This window comes from Alligator sinensis, unplaced genomic scaffold (assembly GCF_000455745.1).
Source record: "Alligator sinensis unplaced genomic scaffold, ASM45574v1 scaffold706_1, whole genome shotgun sequence".
Lineage (NCBI taxonomy): Eukaryota > Metazoa > Chordata > Crocodylia > Alligatoridae > Alligator > Alligator sinensis.
In genome coordinates this window covers 805687-812898 of record NW_005842683.1, presented here as the reverse complement: position 1 = coordinate 812898, position 7212 = coordinate 805687, and the positions used below count along the sequence as shown (strand labels likewise).

Genomic DNA, 7212 nt, shown 5'->3' with positions numbered 1-7212 from the left:
ACTATCTGTGGCTCTGTTCCTCCCCTACACCGCAGCCCAAGCCTTACAGATGGCATCCACAGTTGTTATAGCATCACCAGCCCCACACTGGGCCCCAGAATCCTCCATTCTAGACCCCAAACTAGATCTCTCCAATCAGGCGGCCTACTCTGCCCTCATTCTGGGCTACCTAGCTACCTGAACTGTTCCCCCTTTTGGGTGTGCCCCTCTCCCCCCCTGGAACATTTGGCCACACAGGCCCTGGCCTCTCCTCCAAGGCCAGTCAGAAACACCAGACCCATAGCTCTGGGCATCCCTCGTGGTGGGCCCCTGGCCCTTTTGACCCTTCCAGTCCTGGCCCCAGCATTGACCAGTTGAGGGATTTCAAGTCAGTCTCTGAGCCTCTAGACCCCTCTCTACCTTGGGTCTACCTTCTTGACCCTTTTCTGGGGTAACCCAACTGGTTGTGGGAGCTGGGGTTATTAATAGGCCTGTGCGAGTCGGCAGCGATTCAATCCAGCTTCGGATCCAACCACTTTGGATGGCCATGATCCACTCTGGAGCTCCAGACTGGGTTTCCTCCTCGATCCAGCTGAAGCTTCGGAGCTGCCTCGGAGATCCGGTCATAGGGTATAATGGGGGAATCAATGAAATATCTATAACTTTGTTGTTTTTCATCTGATTTGGAATAAACTTGCAGAGATGGTAGAGGCTGCTAAGAGCATGAAATCTGCCAAGTTTCAAGAAGTTCAGTACAGGGGCTTGGGGGGAACTGTACGCCAAATTCTTGAAAGCCAAACTCATGTCATGGCTGTGTGTTACACCACACGGGGGTTAAAACTGCAGGCTAGTAGCTCTTACTGAGGCCACAAATCCTGCCAAGTTTCAAGGAGATCGGTGCAGGGGTTTGGGGGGAACTGCCCCTCAAGCTGCAGACAGGCAAAACTCATGCCATGGGTGACACTGCATGTGTTAAGGCGCAGCAGGGTGACAACTGCAGGGGTGGTGTCCCCTGCTGTGACACCTGCCAGCTGTCAAGGAGATCGATGCAGGGGGGTGCTGGGGCCCTGCACCCCTAGCTGCTGACAGGCAAAACTTGTGCCAAGATTGTCTCGGTCCTGGGGCAGTTGATTTTCTGTATCAATTCTTTCCTCTCCTTAGCCTGGTTTTGTAGGTGCTAATTGACGCTCGTTATGTAGTAGCTAGGACCTGTGTATTGATCTGGTCCCTGAGTCCCTGGTCCCTGAGTGAATCTTGATTGGTTGATTGGTAACTGGTAACACAGCAACTTAGCAGCCAGGCCTGCAGTAGTGTCTCCCCTCCCCGCCCCAAGACAGACACAGTCAGTCCCACAGCACCCATGGCACGTGTTTTGCTTGTCCATAGCTTGAGGGGCAGTTCCCCCCAAATCCCTGCACTGATCTTCTTGAACTTGGCAGGCTTTGTGGCTTCAGCAAGAGCTACCACCCCTGCAGTTTTGACCCCACTATGTTGTAATGCCTAGATGTGACATGAGTTTTGCTTTCAAGAATTTGGGGTGCTGTTCCTCCCAAACCCCTCCACCAATCGTCTTGAAACTTGGTAGACTTTATCCTCACTGCCAATTCTATCATCCCTGAAAATTTCATCCAAATTGGATTAAAAAAAATCAAGGTTATAAGGAATTTTATTGTTTTCCCATTATACCCTATGGCCGGATCTCCAAGGCAGCTCTGAGGTGGTTCCAAAGCTCTTCGGGAGCTCCAAATCACTCCAGGAAGCCTAACAAGGCCAGCAATTTGACCCAATGTGCTGCTTCAGACCCTGAAGTGTCCAAAGCTTCTCCAGATCCAAAGCTCTGTCCGAAGCCTCGCACAGCCCTAGTTATTAAGGCACCCTGACCCGCCTTTCACTGGGGTGGTAACTGGCCTGGCATTTCCTGGAGGTTCCCACACAACTGGGAGCCCCACCAAGCCACCCACTCCCAGCAGGGTGCAGTTTAGGTCATGCTCAGGCGCAGGAGCCTCCAGACCTTCCCCTACACCTCCTGCTCTTACCTCCAGGACGTTGCATTCAGCCTTGCAGCCAGGCAATGTTACTGCATGCTCTGCCAGCAGCAAACTTCTCTCTTTATGTAGGTGGCCAGAGATCTAAAATGGCTGCCACAATCAAGCACCTGCTGGCTGCTTGGTTCAGCCCTTAAAGTGGCAAGCACCAACAGTGCCCTTCCACAGGGACATATGGTCACCTTATCTATACAAGAATGTACTTGTGGTGTCTAGGGCACAAAGACATAACACAATTAATTGGCAGAACTGAAACAATTTCAACATGGAAACAAGGTGTACATTTTTAGCAGTGGGAACTGTAACGGGAGACCTTGAACCACCGATGAGAGAATAATTGTGAGTGGGAAAAAAGTGCACTGCACCTTTAAGGCTGGACTGTTTAGGGCCAGAAGGGGTGGTCTGTAGGTTTGTATAAGTTTATTTCCAGGAACATCTGGCCAAGCTGGCTATCTAGAAGACCAGGAAGGAGGCTCTGGATGGGAAGAATGCGGGCGAGTGTGGGTCTGTTTTCACCTCCAGGCTCTTTCAACTCCTTCAGAGGCCCATGGGTACTGGCTGGTGCACTGTGCATGATGTTCCCTTTCTGATCACTTATTATTAATCTATGACTTCATGCCCCTTCCTGTTTTCTCTTTATTTGCCCCCCATAACTTGTTGATGACAAAGGTTTTGAAGTCAAAATTTGGGGTTGAATACGTATACATGAGGCATATACTGCCTAATCCACGTCTCTTTTGGATAATAGAAGTTTTTATTTAGAACTGTGCAAGAAACAGAACCACTGGAGATGACAACAAAACAGTCTACCACAGTGTAATGCAAAATATGGTACAGACCGAAGTGGAGATAGCTCTGTCATATGAACATAGAGAGAGGTGCCTAAGGTTTCCCCCTCTGATTGAAATGAGGGCCTACTCCTTAATTATCACTACCATCAAAGTTATGGCAGGAATGAGGCATTTGGGAATTTGAAGAGACATGCAGGTAAGGGCTGACCACAAAGGGGCAATTAAATACCCCAGAACACCCAGAACCTGCAACATGGCAAATAAGTATCAGATATCATGAAAGAAGGTGGTGATTCACTATCATTTGAAATCTTTAAGTAAAAGCCAGCCATCTTTTGGAAGACTTTTGTCTTCATTCCCACTTTCTTGAAGTCTATGCAGAAAAGACCAGGTGGAATTCTGAAAACTGGGTTATGGAGGAACTCAGCCCAATTAATGATAATGTTCTTCTCTGACCTTAAATTCTGTGGGACCAGGAGCAGATCTGAACTTTTAGGACAGGGAAAATGCAATATGGTAGCAAATTATGAGTAAATTAGCTACCTGTAAACAGAGCCAACCCTAGGTGGGTACAGGGCCCAGGGCAAATCAGCCTGTGCAGGGCCTCTTTAACACTGCACGGGGCTGTGGGACCCATGCTACAGCACTGCGGTGCTGTAGCAATGAAATTTGGAGCCTGCGAGAAAGCAGATACTGTACGCTCCAGACAGGTCACTCTTCAGTGGATGCAAAGCCAGCGGCAGAGGGTGGAGGGGGGGTGGCAAATGGCCAGATGCTTTTTCCATGACATGGGGCTGAGCCACCAGCTCCAAGAAGGCCCCGCAGGAGGGGCCTCAGCCATTCTGCCTGGCTCTGCAAGGCCCCCCCAGTGGGCGAGGCCCGGGACAGTCACCCTGACTCGCCCTACCCAAGGGACGGCTCTGCCTGTAAATGCAAGTAGCAAGTTTACTCATGAGTAATTACTACACAGTACAGAATGCGTAGATGGTCAACTGGGAGCAAATTTGCTCCCAGTCAGCCAGGAAGCAGTGAGATTGCTTCCTACCCCCAGGAGCTGCCTGCTGCCAGGGTGGGCTCCTCCACCAAGGCCCGAGTGAGGACAATGTGCCCCTGCCCCAGCAGCAGGGAGCTCCCATCCCCAGCTCCCCAATCATGCATCTGGGGCTGGGAATAGGTTGGGAGCTTGTTCCCAGCCCCCACTCCATGATCACAGAGCTAGGGCTGGGAACAAACTGGGAAATTGTTCCCACCCCAGCTCTGTGATCACGATTGCAGAGCAGGGGCTGGGAGCAAGTTTCCTGTTGCAATCATGGAGTAGGGGCTGGGAGTTCCTTGCATGGGGAAAGTTCCCCACCCAGCCTGGAGTTGGCTGGGCCCTGTCCCTAACTAGGACAGTTCTCAACCAGCCCCAGGCTGTATAGGCAAGTCTACATATGCAGCCTGGAGGTGGTTGGGGAGTATCCCATTTTGGGCAGTCCCCAGTCAGCTCTGGGCTGCAAGTGCAGACACAGCCCAGGGGCTGGCTGGATACTGTCCTGGTCAAACGCAGGTCCCAGGTTTTGGACCCAATCAGATGATCCAGGTGCGGGGCTTGGAAAGTGATGCAGGGGAAATGCAGATCCCAGCGCTCTTTCCAAGCTCCCTTCACCTGTCTGGGTAGCCAGGGCTGGGATCTTCTGCCACGGAGCAATCTCTGAGCCCCCACAAAGAGACAGTTGTCTCCTGGCTCCCTGATCCCTGCAAACCCCTGGACTAGCACCCAGGGGGAGCCTAGAGCTTCCTCTGACTGCCGCAGGGGGCCAGTGCTGGGCCAGAGGGGACAGGAGAAGGCTTGTGCCAGCAGCTGCAAACCTCATGTGTAGGCACCTTCCTGGAGTAAGTTTACTCTATGGTAATTTACTTTGAGTAAACCCACCCCACAGCATTTGCATGTGTAGAAACAGACACTGTGCCTCAGTTTGTTCCAGCGTAACTTTGCAATTATGATGCTTACTGCTTTTTGGAAACTGTTTTTAAGCTCTACCCATGACAAGTGCTACCGGAAAGTCAAAGGCTTCTCTCAACTAAAAATCAGTCCATGGCTGGCGGTTAATGGAAATTGGACATAGGTGTGGAATTTTAGGATCAGTTTTGAGTGTGATACTGTAAGTGAACTGATTAGCCTGCTGGCTCCCACAAGCTGGTTTTGCTCCCTGAAGAGCTCCTCAACCAGTACTTCCAAAAAACCCCCACAGTATTTGAACAGCAGGAACACAAATAAATCAACCATCAAAACCCTTCCAACCAAGCAGTAGGAGGTGGCTTTTTTACTCTGGCCCAGCACAGCTGCCTCCTCCCTGCTAGAAAGCTTGTTCAGCTCACAGATTGCCTCTTGCTTGAAAATTGCTCATTCACTCAATTTTACTCTCAGCTCTCTCCCTTCGAAATTTAAGCTGCTAGTGGGACACTCCATCATTATCTATATGCCCACATGTGAGCTTCATCAAGAGGGCTTACAGCTGCTTCATAAAGAGCCAGACCACCCTGTTACAGTTATATTCTTGGCTAGACTGCAGGAATATAGTCAAAGGTAATTCAGAGACATTGTTTCTTACCAAGTCCATCATTTATAACTTAATTATATGGGACAATTTATCTGACCAAAATAGAGAAAAAAGAGCTTTATGGGTTTTTGGTTATTAGTTCTTGTTTTATATGTCAGCCTTTCTGTATTCATAAGGCATGAATATAATAATAATTCCCTCTCTCCGCCATCTTTTCTATAAAGGCATGTAGTAAAGTGATGGAGCCGGGGAACCTCACAGTTTTGACGGAGTTCATCCTCCTGGGCTTCTCCCATTCCATGGAAGTGCAGATTACATTTTTTGTCCTGTTCTTATTGGCTTATATGGTACTTTTGCTGGGGAACCTCCTCATCATATTTATGGTAAAAACTGACTCATGTCTGGCTTCACCGATGAACTTTCTCCTCTGCAACTTGTCCTTCATTGATATCTGTTACTCTTCCATCACCACTCCTAGGATGCTGGCTGACTTGTTCTCCCAGAAAAAAAACAATTTCTTATCATAATTGCATGGCCCAGCTATTCCTTGTGCATTTTGTGGGGGCAACAGAGATGTTTCTACTGATAGTGATGGCCTATGACCGCTATATTGCCATTTGCAAGCCCCTGCGCTATATAACCATCATGAATAGGCGTGTGTGCTATGCACTTATAGCTGCCTGTTGGGTGGGAGGCTTTACCCATTCCATTGTCCAGACTGAGATCACCATGCAAATACCATTTTGTGGTCCTAATATAATTGACAACTACTTCTGTGATGTGGCCCCTGTCATCAAACTCTCCTGCACTAATACCTATGTCATTGAGTTGCTCATGGTCTCCAACAGCGGCCTGATCTGCTTGGTATGCTTTCTCATGCTGGTCATATCCTACATCATCATTCTAGTCACGGTCAGGTTCCACTTCACTGAGAGGAAATGGAAAGCCCTCTCTACATGTGCTTCACATGTGATGGTTGTCACCTTGTTCTTTGGGCCCTGCATTTTCATTTATCTCCATCCCTTCTCCAATTCTTCAGCTGACAAGGTTATTTCTCTCATCAACACCATCCTCACCCCTATGTTGAATCGTCTGATCTACACCCTTAGAAACAAGGATGTGAAAGATTCCATGATGAAATTATGGAGCCGGTGTATATTCTTCACAGAAAAATAATAGTAGCAAAATAAATTAAGTTATGTTGATGGAAACCAGTGACGTAGCTTAGGATGGCTATTTGGCTGAGCCCTAGTGTGTGGTAGATAGGCAATGAGTAAAGTTCAACTTCAGAACAAAGCCTGTTAATTTATATAGGTAAACTTGAGTATTTTTAGAAGATCAGATATAGATCAGTTTATGGCCCTGTACCACTCTATCCTACTTGCTGCAGACTGGAAAGAAAGTTCTCAGCTTTCAAATTCAAAGAAAGATAAAATGGAGTTAGTTCCTTAGGTCACAACTGCTGCCATCGGGAGTAAATTTGGTCCCTACAGGTGCATGTATATATGCGCTCCCAGGGAAAGGTTACTGAACCTTATTATATTGCACAGTAAGCTTACAGCGCATTAATAGCGTATGTAGATGCATGCACTGTCAAGATAAGTATTCATGGACATGCCCCAGAACAGAACTTTTAGCAGCTTGGGAATCAAATTCTCATTGAATTTAGTTAGCAGCTGAGCAGGGCTTTTGAAAAGCATAGTTTTGGACTTAGGAAGGATGTAAGTACCTCCAGTTCACTTAGACACCTAAGTACATTTTTGGGTCTAGCTTAGATGACTATAATACTTCTAATGATATTACAACAGAGAGGTTCCTATTAGCACCTAAATCTGTGTATATACTCATTATATT

At 48.0% G+C, this 7212-nt stretch overlaps 1 pseudogene; it reads left to right on the top strand.

Moving 5' to 3' along the window:
- Window positions 1-5597: 5597 nt before the first annotated feature.
- LOC102380204 lies at window positions 5598-6534 on the top strand (annotated as a pseudogene).
- The last annotated feature ends 678 nt before the right edge of the window (window positions 6535-7212 follow it).